The sequence below is a fragment of the Grammomys surdaster genome, unplaced genomic scaffold (assembly GCF_004785775.1).
Source record: "Grammomys surdaster isolate TR1022 unplaced genomic scaffold, NIH_TR_1.0 362, whole genome shotgun sequence".
NCBI classification, from domain to species: Eukaryota; Metazoa; Chordata; class Mammalia; order Rodentia; family Muridae; genus Grammomys; species Grammomys surdaster.
The window spans coordinates 1,661,698-1,674,864 of record NW_021604781.1 but is presented as its reverse complement, the minus strand read 5'-3'; the positions used below and the strand labels follow the sequence as shown (position 1 = coordinate 1,674,864).

The following is a 13,167-nucleotide window of genomic DNA, read 5'->3' as shown; positions in this document are numbered from 1 at the left end:
GATTTGCTCCACCCTGGGGAAGACAATTTCTCTCCCCAAGTGCACACCCCTCCCCCCACATCTTTTAGCTGCCTATAGTTCTTTGTCTGGGCTGAGGCCCTAATTCACATTAGCATTATCTGTTGTCTTTGTCCTTGCTCAGCTCAGGTGTGGGCTGTCATGCTGGTGAGACTTTATGGGCGTAGCTTCAGACATCACTAGGAGACACAATCCCACAGGAAATTCCCTGGTTCTCTGGCTCTTCTGATCTTTCCACTCCCTCTTCCACAGTTATCCCTGAGCCTAAGGCGCAGGAGTGTTTGTAGACATATGACTTGGGACTGGGCTCCACACCTCTGCATTTTTACTGGCTGTGGTTTTCTGTAGTGGTCTCTGTGTGTTGCAAAGAGAAATTTGCTTCATGAGGGGTAGGAACTACACTTCTATCAAAAGATTTGCAGGCAGAGCCTCTGATGAAGGAGATCATTCATTTGTCTTTCTGAGTCTGGATTACCTCACTCCATGGGATCTTTTCTAGGTCCATTCAAAATAAGCCAAACCTTTAAAGGGTCTACACTGGCTAGAGAATTTGATCTGTCAGTGTATGCCCTCTACAGAAACACTTTGACCAGAGAGGAGCAATACATGTTTTGTATTACACATCAAAGTCCCTTCCAAGCGAATGCCAACATAATGGGGAAGCTAATTACAATAAATTCAAAGCTAATAAACATTTAAAAACTCTGGGATCAAATGTCCAGGCGTCATGAAAGGGGACTGAAACGAACTAATTTATTTTAATCAAAGCTCAAGATTCTGACAAGTTTTTTCCAGAAAGCAAAAGAAAAAAGAATCCTGCTTGAACAACAAAAAGATTTTTCTGTCTGCTGAAAGCAACAAGACATGCTATTTCAAAGTAATATTATTTTTCCTTTGAAAAATAAAGTTTTTGAAGAAAGCAAATCTTCCTATTGAAATGAAGTGGATTTTATTTGTTTGGGCTTTTTCCTTTTTGTATAGATCGTCTTTTAAGTTATGGCTCTGCGATACTAAACAAAATCTCAACCAAGTAGAATAAGATCATTTATTTGTGATTTAATGCTATGTCGATAAAGTCCTGTCCATCATTGCCCAACTGTCATGCATCCCAGACAGTGAAATTAAACTGTTGGAAAAGGTAAAACTTTCATCAATCCAATTCAGTATGAACTGGAAGAAGAGAGAAGGAGAAGCATCAGAGAGAAACTGAGGACAGATGTGTCCTGGTCCTGCCAAGTCCTCCACAGACACAGTGTACAAACTGATGGTAAATTGGGCTGCGTGGCCCCAGAGCTAGGGAGCAGAAAAGAATGGGACTCTTAGCCCAGTCTGGTCATATCAGGCAATTAGGTGCCCATGGTAAAGGAAGGGGAGGAAGAGGAAGGGAGGAGGAGGAAGGGGAGGAGGAAGGAGGGAGGAGGAAGGGGAGGAGAAAGGAGGGGAGGAGGCAGACAGGGAGGATGGGGAGGGAAAGGGCTCAGGTGGGTACTGCTTCTGATGGTTCAGAGATATACATGCAGGCAAAACACTCAGACACATAAAATAAAAATAAATCCAGAAAGTTTTGAGACAGGGTCTCATGGTGTAGCCTTGACTGACTTGGAATTTGCTATGCAGACCAGGCTAGCCTCCAACTCAAGGGATCCAACTGCCTTTGCTTACAAGTGCTAGGACTAATGGCATGTGCCACCACACCCAGACAAATAGATAAATCTTTAAGGGAACAAAAAGGAGAAAAAAAGAAATTCTTAGCAATAGTTATGGTTCACTGGCATTTTTTAATATCTAGGCCAGAAGGGAAAATAAATGGGAGTTATTTATTGTATGGGGGTGGAGGGGATGTGTGTGTGTGTTGTCGTTGTTGTTGTTGCTGTTGTTGTTAGTATGGGAAGCTGTGAACAGTATAGTTTTAAGAAAAAAGAACATTGAAACATGAGAAATAATCTACAAGACCAAATAATCCTATCTATGCACTGTTTTAAAATTGAGATTGTAATCTTAAGTTTGACATCTTCTGATGACTTAAAAGAGTCACACACATTCTAGACTAAGGGATGGAGAGATGGCTCAGCAGTTAAGAGCACTGGCTACTCTTCCAGAGGACCCAGACTCAATTCCCAGCACTTACATGGCAGATTGCAACTGTCTATAACTCCAGTACCAGCCTATCTGACATCCTCTTCTGGCCTTTATGGTCACGGGACATGCAAGTGGCACAGAGACATGCACACAGGCAAAACACACATAAAACTAAATAGTTGAAAATAAATAAATAAGCCATTTATGGAGTACTTGAGTAAACAGGATTCAATGTCGGTGTCTGCACAAGGTGATCTGGTTTAAAGCGGAGGTTCACAAACATCAAGTGACTTACTTCCCACTGTACCAGAGCAAAACAATGGCTGGGAAATAAATGGACCCAAACCTTTTTGTCAGAGATGGGAACTGCAAGTTGGGAGGAGAGAATGAGCACCAGACTGAACTGAGGAAAACAGCCAGAGGTGCAATGATACAAGTACTGCAAACAGCTGAGCACAAACAGAAGCTGTCGGAACGACAGGCTGAACACAAGGTGACCTTGTGCTAGCCAGAGATCACTCGATCCTAGATCTGTCCAGGGCATCAGGCTGCCAGCCATGGCGTTACAAACACTGCTGACAAGCCCCACTCAGATCTCATTCACTTCAGTGCTTCTCAGGGCTGGCTGTTGCAGTTCAAAAGCAAGTCCAAAGGCATGGAACAGTCTGGAGTGGATTCTGCAGACTCATCTGTTCCTCAGCAGCAGCTTTGGCAGTGCAGAAAGGAAGAAGAATGAAAGCAGCTGCTGCATTTGCTAAGGAAAGTACTCAAACATTATACTGCAAGAACAACGAAAGACCTCTCCCCCGGATTAGACTGAAAAGCACAGTTTTCGTTAAAGCCTTTACAATCACAGACTCATTTTACAAGACTGACCAGATTGGAAATGCTGTGGCCAACAACACTTACTTTATTTAAGCAGAAAGGAAGACCACAGCCAGATTAAGTGGGTAGTACCTGGGTTTTTAAATTCTTTCCAATGAAAGTTGCTTTCAAACAAGAGCTGCTACATTTCTATTGGCAACATTGAAACTCAAAGCCAACAGTCACCCAATATTTTCCTTTAAGCACGTTCTACACTTAAACCTAAAACAAGAAAGAGAAGAGACATACTTACTAAGCGTAGTACTCCAAGTATTCTGGAACATAAAACACAGGTAAAGGTCCCTGACTGCCTGGGAGGAGGAGAAGAAGGAGGAGGAGGAAGAGGAGGAGGGAGAATGTACTGCAGTGAAGAGACAGCTGGGATTGCTGCAGAGGAAGCAGCCAGTGACCTTCATCCTGGGAAGCCAGGTGAGCAGACACATAGGCCCAAGGGCAGGCCAGAAAAAAAGCACAGAGCACGGAGATGTTCCTAGAGGTACAGGATGCCCAGTTCCCAGGTTCTGACTACCATCTCCAGCCCTGCCAAGCCCCAGCATGAGGGACATAGATGGCCAGAGAATTAGCACAAATCAACTCCAAATTCATCCTGCACAACCACGAGTGAGCAATCACAGAGACCTAGGGGAAATCTTCCAGCATAAAACAAAACAAAACAAAACAAACAACAAAGAAGAAAGATTGCCCTGGAGACAAGGCGACACCAACATCCTTTAAAAGTCACATCATTCGTAGAAGATGCTGCCATGATAACGTAAGGAGGAAGTGCTAGGAGAGAGGCTGGATGACCCAGAAAGCATTCTTAGAAATTGTCAATGGGAAAGCAACAATTCAGCAGAGGGTGGGAAAGGGCTCCAGCTTAGTCTAAAACACTGAAGGAAGATCTAGTAGAGAAATCATGCAAAGAAAAGGCAATGGTCCACACCAAATTAAAAAGAAATGCAGGGAGAGGTAAGTGGAGGAAGAGAGGGATGGAGAGAAGGGGGAGAGAAGGAGAGAGATGGACAAAGAGGCAGGGGCAGAGAGACTGAGGTAAATGGCAAGAACACTGCAGGACTGATCAGCAGTGAGACCCAAGTCTTTATTGAACTAATGCTTAGCAAGACAACTTCTCCCTGATTCCTGACATGTGTGTCCCTCTATGTACAAACACACACACACCTGGAAATCCCAAAAATAGCAATGGGAATAGAGGGTTATAAAATGCACGGCGTGGGGGGAGGGAATCACTGTCACCCACATTTTTTCATCAGATTGGCATAATAATGTCTCTTAATCGGCAACAGAAGTTGTTACATCTTAAAAGAAAACTTTTCAGCCTCAAAAATTACTTTTAATGTAGTAAATGAAGACTAAGAACATCTTTAGAAATGCAAAACTCTGCCACGTAGCTTTCTCTTCTCTCTCTCTTTCTTTGCTTCTCTCTGAGGTCTCTTTCTCTGTCTCTGTCTTTCTCTCTGTCTCTCTCTGTCTCTGTCTCTCTCTGTCTCTCTCTCTGTCTCTCTCTCTTTTTCTCTGGAAATTAATTAGTGAGGATGCACTTTACAGACAGACCATTGTTTTTAAGCCTCTGGTAGGGATGAAAAGTAAGAACAACAGGGTACAAAATACTTACCTCCAGTTCCAACATCAAAAGAAAAAGAGTAAGACCCACAAACCTCTTCAAGGCCACACACCCAGGAACCTAAGGACTTTCCCCAGGCCCTATCTTTCAAAGGTCTCAGTATTGTGACCATGGGGACAAACCTTCAACACATGGACTTAGGAGTTGTCAAGCTCCCAAACTATAGCATGTCCCCTTTGTCTATATGAAAGCCCTAAGAAAAGACACCATGCTGGGGGCTCATACGTACTCACAAATAAAACAGATATCTTGAGGTTCCACAGTGACTCACATCCAGAAACGGGTATATGAGGGTTTCCAGAACCTATGTCCTCTTTTTATAAGGTAACAATTACAGAAGGATTACCTAATGGCATAGACTTTGTTATACAGGTGAGCTGGGGCTGGCATTACTGATCCTGGCCTTTTCTTCATTATTCTTCCTCTTCCCAGTCTATTCTGAAGTGAACTTGGCCCACAGGGTCAGGAGGCTAATTATACATATAGATTTAACTGGTGTAAAAGGATATTCATGCACCGGGTTAAAAATTATTCATGTGTTTGTGTTTCCAGAAGAAATTAGCAATTGAATTGGCAGGGTGAGGAGATCAGAGGCTTTTTTCCAGTGGGTGTGGGCATCAGTCAACCTGCTGAGCTCTGGGAAGGACCAGGAGACTCAATATCCACTGCTGGGCTACTTGAGCCAGGGACTGGGTCTTCCCCGTGCTTGTACCATCAGCTTCCCTGAATCTACACCTGCAATCTGCAGACAGACAGCTGTCATGGTGATGCTCACGCTCCATAATCTCTTAGGTTTCAGGGTGACTGAGGCACTGAAGAAAGAACGAGATGGAACAGGGCTCTTAGGTGACAGTGAAACACTGCAACTGGAACAAGTCAGAGAACACAGAACACAGACTTGAACCTGGTTCTCAGCTAGACTCAGGAAGACTGTCAGCCATAGTGCAGGTATAAAGAGCCACTACTTCCTAACAAATCTTTCCTTCTCTCATTGGTTCTGAGTCTCTGGGAAGCCTTAGCTAAGGCAGGGCTTTAGTGAAATCTACCTTTGAAGCCTTTCCTGCGTTCTATCCCTACCTCCACCCCCACAACCACCTTTCCCCCCACTCCATCCCCCACCCCATCTTGGTTGGGCTTTCCTTGCTAGTGTCCTGAGATGACTTCCTGGAGAGGACCCCTTGTCTTACCCCTTCTTGCCAATCCCATTCACTCTCTTTTTCCCAACTTCTGTCCAATCTCAACTTCTAAAAAAACCAATGATCTTGTCCGCCCTTACTTCAAAACGCTAGGGGACACAATCTTGCTTTTGAGGTAAAAGACAGTGTCCTTAGCACCATTTGGGTTTCTGCAGTTTTCTCCAACCCTTTTCTCTTCCCACCCCAGGGTCTGACATCGAAGCCACAACAGCCTTCATGTGAACAATCCCTTGGGTCTTGACCACACTGTCTTCCACTTGTGGCATGGCCTATGGCACGCGCGCGTGCGCGCGCACACACACACACACACACACACTCATATACTCATGCAGGCACATACATGTAAGAAAAAATGAATCAATAAAATACTTAAAGATACCGAAGGAAAAGCTCAGTGGAGTCCTTGACCTGCATGTATAAGGCCCTGGGTTCAATCTCCTGCAAAGGAGAAATTAAAAGATGCCAAAGGAACTGCAGTTAGGCCATGTTCCCTTCTGCCACCTCAGTAATGCACCGGTTTGTCTTACACGAGCGTCTCCCATCTGATTCAATCCACATTGCAGATGCCATAGTAAAGTGGAATTTCAGCATCAGTAAACTGCTCTCTTCACCCAGGAACCAGCACTCTGCCCGCTCCTCTCCTTCCTTTTTTACTCTATTCCCCCCTCATTTGCATTTGAAGAGTCATTGCCTTTGCCTTATATCCCAAGATGCGTCCTTCTGCACACAGCCATGATCCCATCATTCACCAGTCCCCCGGGGACGATTAGCGCCAAGTTCTCTCCCAGAGCCTCCCTCTCTTTCCTATTTCAGATCGTTTGCAGTAAGCATCTCCTCCCACACTCTAAAATGCAGCCTAGCCCACTCCTGCCTCCAGCTAGCACCCCTGGTGCTTTTCTGCATTTGCTAGTATTTAAAAATTATTCTCTTCTGTTTCTATTTCCTCACTTTTCATTCATGCATCACCCCGCTAATAAGTGACTTCCGCCCCCGTGTTTGACTAAGTGTTTCCTCAAAACTAGGTCACCAACTGCTGCCTAATTTCCAGTCTCAACAGCCTCTTGGTACTTTTTGCTTATCCTGCCTCCTATGAAACCCCATTGGTCACTTCTTCCTTCTAGCCCTGTCTCCCATGAAACCGTGAAAGTCACTTCCGCGTTGGTCACTTCCTTCTTCAGAAGCTCTGCTGAAGAACCTCCATGCTGCTTTTTCATGGTATCTCCTTGGCCCCTTCCCCAGGGCTCTGTCTCCCGCTGACTTTCTGCTTCTGTTGCCTCTGAAATCGGTTAACCTCCTTTCTTGCCCATCTTCTCGCTTTACCTTGTCTCTCTTTCCCCTGAATCCGTTCATCCTGTCTCACTGCGTTAGGACACAACCATGGGGTAGTCGTCCAGCATTGAATCCTTGCCTAAGGTTTCTCTGTAGCCACAATTACTCGTTTTAGAAATTGCTGTCTAACGTCCAGAGGAACCTCAAATTCTTGTGTGTGAGTGAATTGTCCGCTAACACCCCCAGCACTACTACAGCTTCTCCAGGATCCCGCTAGAGCTGCAGCCCCTATAACGGATCCGGATCACTCCACTCCTGCTGATGGCCTCTCTCTTTCCACCTTTACCCTTTTCCTTGTCTACAGCATCCCTCCCGACCCCCTCTCTGCTCACAAGGGCAAGCCTGCCCGTCCATTCTCAATGGGTCACTATCAAATACCTATCAAATCTATGGCAATTATTAATTTAACTGTTTGTATCCCACAAAGTCCAGAACTGTATATTTGTGTATCCTGAACACAGACTAGCACCTGGCCTATAAATAGGTCTCAGAGAAACAGGAGCAGGGCTGGCCACCTCAAAGGTTCTCAAAAAACAAAAAAAAAAAAAAAAAAAAACCAGTGGCCACTCAGCCAATCACAGCCCAGGGAGCAGCCACTGGTCTTGGCAAATTCTGCCTGGTTTTGTCTGTTTGCACGTCATCACAATAGCAGAATTAAGGGAATCCGGCTGAAGTAGAAAGCTAACATGTTTAATGCCTAGCCCTTGACTGGTCCGCCCCACTTCAAAAGACCCACGAGCTCATCACTTCTTGATGACCATGGAAAAGTATCAAGTACTGCTGCAGGGTAGCCATATGTAATTAACTCAACAGATACTGAGCTTCCTTCTGTTTCTTTGAAAATAATATTTCTAACTCTCTGAAAAAACGTCAAGCATGTATACAATATATTTTGATTATATCCATCCCCTGCTACCTCCCTTCAGCTCTCTGCCAAGACCCACCAACATGCATTTTCTTTTTAAAAATTATTACTAAGAATGCGCTGAGTCCAATTTGTGCTGCTTAAACAAGCATGGATGTGGGGCCACCCACTGGGGCATAGGTGAGCCACCAGTGGTCATAGATGCACCTCCCGTCTCCACAGCCATCAGTGCCTAAGAGCTCATAGCTATTCGTGGAGACACCACAATGAAATGGAATGTAGACAGTGTCAATAAATTAACCCAGGATCCAACACCTTGCCCACTCCTAGTTCTCTTTATTCTATTGCCCCTCATTTGCATACGAAGAGTCACTGCATGGGGGTGGGGCTGGGGCAGCCCTGCCCCTATACATACTGGACTTTTGACTGGCTTGGTCTTTCGTAGCGCTTGTGCATAAACTACAGCTGTTGTGAGTTCGTGTGCTTGTACAAGCCGAGACATGTGCAGAAAACAGCCACTTGCCCTACCATCGGCTCTTATGTTTTGTGTCCCCCTCCCTTCCTCAATGGTTGCTGAGTCCAGGATTGATAGATGCAGACGGCCCATCCTTAGATGAGTCCTCAGAGCTGCTTAGTCTTTAAATCCCTCTCTGCTCATCGGCTGCACACAGTAGTGGCCTAAATGCTAATATCTCTGTGAAACCCAAATAAGACACTGGCAGACCTTCATAAAAAAAGAGCGAAGAAAATACAGAGGATGATGGGTCGGAAGTTCCTGGCTGAGGCAGGACCACTGTACCACGTATGGTCAAGGTTGTATGCCTCTTGTGTGCAGAGACATGGATGATGGCTCCTGAGAGATGAGAAAGAGTCGGCCTTGGAGGGTGCTATGGGAAGAACTAAAGGCCTTAGTAAGTATGAGACTGGCAAGTCAGAAAGAGTACAGGGTATCTGAAATGATGGGGGCCACAGTGGGCTGTGTGTATTGAGAAGAGAACATATTGTATTGTATTAAGAGACCTCAACAGGTTCAAGGGAGAAGATAAAGGCATCCAATGAGGGAGTTCTGATTAGCCAATGGCCTTCTGAGGATCAGGTGCCCAGTCAGCACTTGAACACTTTAAATTCTCTCATTGCTCTCATTTCAGAGGCAAAGAGACTGGGGCTCGGAAAATGTAGATTTGGTGCTTAATGAAAGAGACCTGAGAAAGACCAACATGGACCCTGTGGTGGTTTGAATATGCTTGGCCCATGGGAAGTGGCACTATTAGGAGGCGTGGCCTTATTGGAGGAGATGTAGCCTTGTTAAGAGTGTGTCACTGTGGAGATGAGGCTTTGAGGTTTCATGCACATGCTCAAGTCTGACCAGTGTTATCCAGAGCCTCCTCCTGGATGCCTGCTGGAGACAGTCTCCTTCAGCTGCCTGAAGATCAAAATGTAGAACTCTCAGCTCCTTCTCCAGCACCATCTCTGCCATGCTTCCTGCCATGAAGATAGTGGACTTAGCCTCGGAAACTGTAAGCCAGCCCCCAATTAAATGTTTTCTTTTATAGGTCATAGTGCCTCTTCAGAGCAATAGAAACCCAAACTAAGACAGACTCCCTCTCTTTCTCTCTGCCCCCTCCTTGACTTGTGTAGTGTGGACCCTCAATTCAAAGCTACATTGCTCACAAAAGCAAGGTGTCCAGGCTGGACAGTCAGAAACATGCTTCATTGGCTAAGAACACTGATTGCTCTTGCAAAAGACCAGGGTTCAGTTCCCAGCACCCAAATGGTGGCCTCACAACCATCTGCAACTCCAGTTCTAGGGGGAAATCTAATGCCCTCTTCTGGCCTCTGAGGGTACTGCATGCATGCTGTGCCTAGAAATACATGCAGGCAAAACATTCACGTGCATAAAAACATAATTTGGAAAATGAGGTGTGGCATTATAAAGTCTGGAAAATATGAAAAAGAATAGATAATGCATACTCTTATATGAGATCTCTCATATCCTGCTGGCATGTGAGAGCAGCTTCCTCAGACCTCCATACCATGACCCTTGTTCACAACAGAGGATCCTGTCAAGTCTCTGTTTGGAAACCTCAAGGTTTCTAATCCCTCACCAACAGACAAAACAGCAACAAAAATCCCTTAAAGTTAGCCTGCCCCTGAAATTTCCTCACTACCTGGCCCCAGATTACCCATCTGGTTTTGTTTTGGGTGACAACCAGTCCTCCCCCCACTCTGCTCACACCCACAGAAATGGCCTGATTCCTGAGAAACTCCAACCCTCTTGTATCTGTCATGCTCTTCCTACATGGGCCTTCACACTGCACTGCGACCACCCTATGAAGTCATTCAGGCCTGGCTCCTGTTCCTCCAGGAAGCCTTTCCATGGGTGCTAATCAGGATAAGCTGCTGTCTCTGCCCTGTCCTCTCCTTTGATAATGCTGTCCCACAACACACGCGCGCACACACACACACACACACACACACACACACTGCTCCTAACAGATCCAGGGTTAGGAGTAGCTCCCTGACAGATTTTTTTGGGTATCCTCATCTTTCCTAGTATCCAGCTGGGCTCAGATCTGAGGAGGCTGAGGAAGATCCTGCTGTCATCAGGAGAAACCCATGCAGGGAGCTTCCCCATAGCTATCAAACACACCAAGACTAGCTTTCTTACACCAACCACAAGATTAAAAAATGATTATTTGTTTCAGAAAAGTCTTGGATAGAAAAATAACATTTTCATTTTAGATTTCTTATCCAGAGATACTGAACACAGGTCTATATTATGCTAAATTTGCCGTGGTGGCTGCAGTCCCAGCGTCGGCGGCAGCAGCAGCAGCTGGACAGAGCTAGTTTAAAATATTCTGGATTCCTTTTATTTGCTTTTCAAAACACGTTAATAATTTCTCCATTTAAAAACTTGGAGAGATTCACCATGTTTGTTTTTTTTTAAATCCCTGCAAGAAAGGCTGTAGAGCATGTCAAACTCCCAAATAAATTTTATTTTAATAATCAGAATGTACAGCACAGTTGTCTATATCTTGAGAGAAAGTTTTCCAATTTAGCTGATTCAATTTCTCTAGCTATTTATAGAGTGAGGTTTTATCATCCATCCTTCAAGAAGATTTTGCTTTTAACGCCTCAACTGCTCCTAACAGAAAATATTACATTCCATTCTAGCATTGCTTCATATAAAAGCACTATGCTTCCAGGGGAAAAAATATGTATTTCAAGTACATTTACCATGTAGGCAAATTATGTTTCGCCACACTGTACACTGGGTAGGCTAATGGGTTCTGCATGTTAGGGGGCCATTAAAGATTTGTTTTTGAAGAAAGAACGTAAAACATATGTAGCTTTTAAAAAAACAGTGCAGAGAAGTGGGGTCTTCTCACATTCTAGAAACGGACATTCTAATAGCAAACTTCTCTATGGAGAACCATGGTCACTACTGAGCAGGCTTCATGCTACACAAAGGGCTGTGAATCCCCTCTTCACGCTGAGTGTTCAGATGTCTTTAGTTTCACACTCGGGCCAGAAGACAGCAAAAGTTTTATGGGATTTTTTTACTTTTATATTTTGTTTGTTTATTTGTTTGTTTTTAAGACACTCTTTCTCTCTGTAGCCTGGTTGTTCTGGAATTCACTCTGTAGATCAGGCTGGCCTCAAACTCACAGAGACCCACCTGCCTCTACCTCTCAAGTGCTGGGATTAAAGGCATGGGTCACCAGTGCCCAGCTCAAAAGTTTGGTCTTAAACATCACTGTGGAGTCAGAGAAAAGCTAGCCTCAAACCAAAACAAAGCAAATCCAAACCCAAAACAGAAATGATTTAAGAAGAAAAGAAATCGCTTGGGTTCGTTGATTCTTTATGTAGTCACATCAAGATCTGTAAATCTTAGAAAATGACCTTAGCTATGAGACAAACTCTTGAAGGAGCTGCATTGTGGGATGGTGTGGACTGACTGTGTGTCCACTTCTTCAGGCCATTGCAATACACCTAGTGCTGCCTGCAAAACCAGTGGTGGAATGGAAGCACCGGGGACCTCGCCTGACTCACTTGGAACTCACTGGGATATTAGGCATTTAAGAGGCTTCCTACCTGAGCTGGGGGAAAATACAGCTAATGTATTATAACTCACGGATCAAACCGATTCGTAGATGTTAGAATGTAAGGGCTCACTTGACACTGGAAGTATGTACATGCTAGGTCACATCAAGAAGCAGCCATACTGCTCCTAGCTCCAGCTCTCTCCTGCCAGTGCGGTGCTGTTGAGAGCCTTGTGTGGCCCCGTAAAACAGATACGACAATGACTCAGGAGATGTGACAGAGAATCTAAATCTATAGGGTATGAATGGCGGCTAAACGCAAAACCACAACTGTGGACAGACACGTATCACAGGCGGCCTTCAAACATCAAGGGCAAATAGGCACCATGTGATAATCGGGAACTGAAAGTGTAAACCCAGAAGTGGGACCTCATATTCAATACAGAAAAGCCACAGGAGGCTAATAGCTTCTGTGATTATGTAAGGGACATCCTACCCAAGAAGCATCAACCACATGGAGACTGCTGTGAACACGAAACAAAAACCATCAAAATGTGCGCAAATACAAGCAACCGATGCTTTCAGAAAGTACACAAGAGCCCTCCCAGGGTCATGACCCTTGGGAACAAAGTCCACCCAGAGGCAGTTTCCAGGCTGTAACACCTGAAGGAGGAATGTGAACGAAGGAGGCACAGAGGTGAGGGCTTTGGATGCTCAAGACATCTAGCTTGTATGAGGCAGAAAGAAGGGAGTCTTGAGGCCAGGGTGTCCAAGAACCCACATCAGAGTCTCTGAAAGCTCTTAGACCAGTGGTTCTCAACCTGTGGGTTGCAACCCCTTTGGGAGTCAATGGACACTTCCACAGGAGTTGCCTAAGACCATCAGAAAACACAGACATTTATAGTACGATTCATAACAGTAGCAAAATTACACTTACAAAATAGCAATGAAAATTGTTTTATGGTTGGGGGTTACCACAACCTGAGGAACTGTGTTAGCTTGAGAAGCACTCTTTGAATGTTTATCATCAGTCTGTGGATACAAAGTGGAAAACCGTATAAGACCAAGGAAACAAAACTTTGAGATGTTATTGGGCAGTCAAGGAAAAAAATTCTCACAACTCACACAAGC

At 44.8% G+C, this 13,167-nt stretch overlaps 1 protein-coding gene across 4 annotated transcripts in view; it reads right to left on the bottom strand.

The window, feature by feature from the left end:
- The window catches only part of Mtus2 (microtubule associated scaffold protein 2), a 353,199-nt gene that overhangs the window by 196,140 nt on the left and 143,892 nt on the right, over positions 1–13,167 (bottom strand). The window lies entirely within an intron of this gene.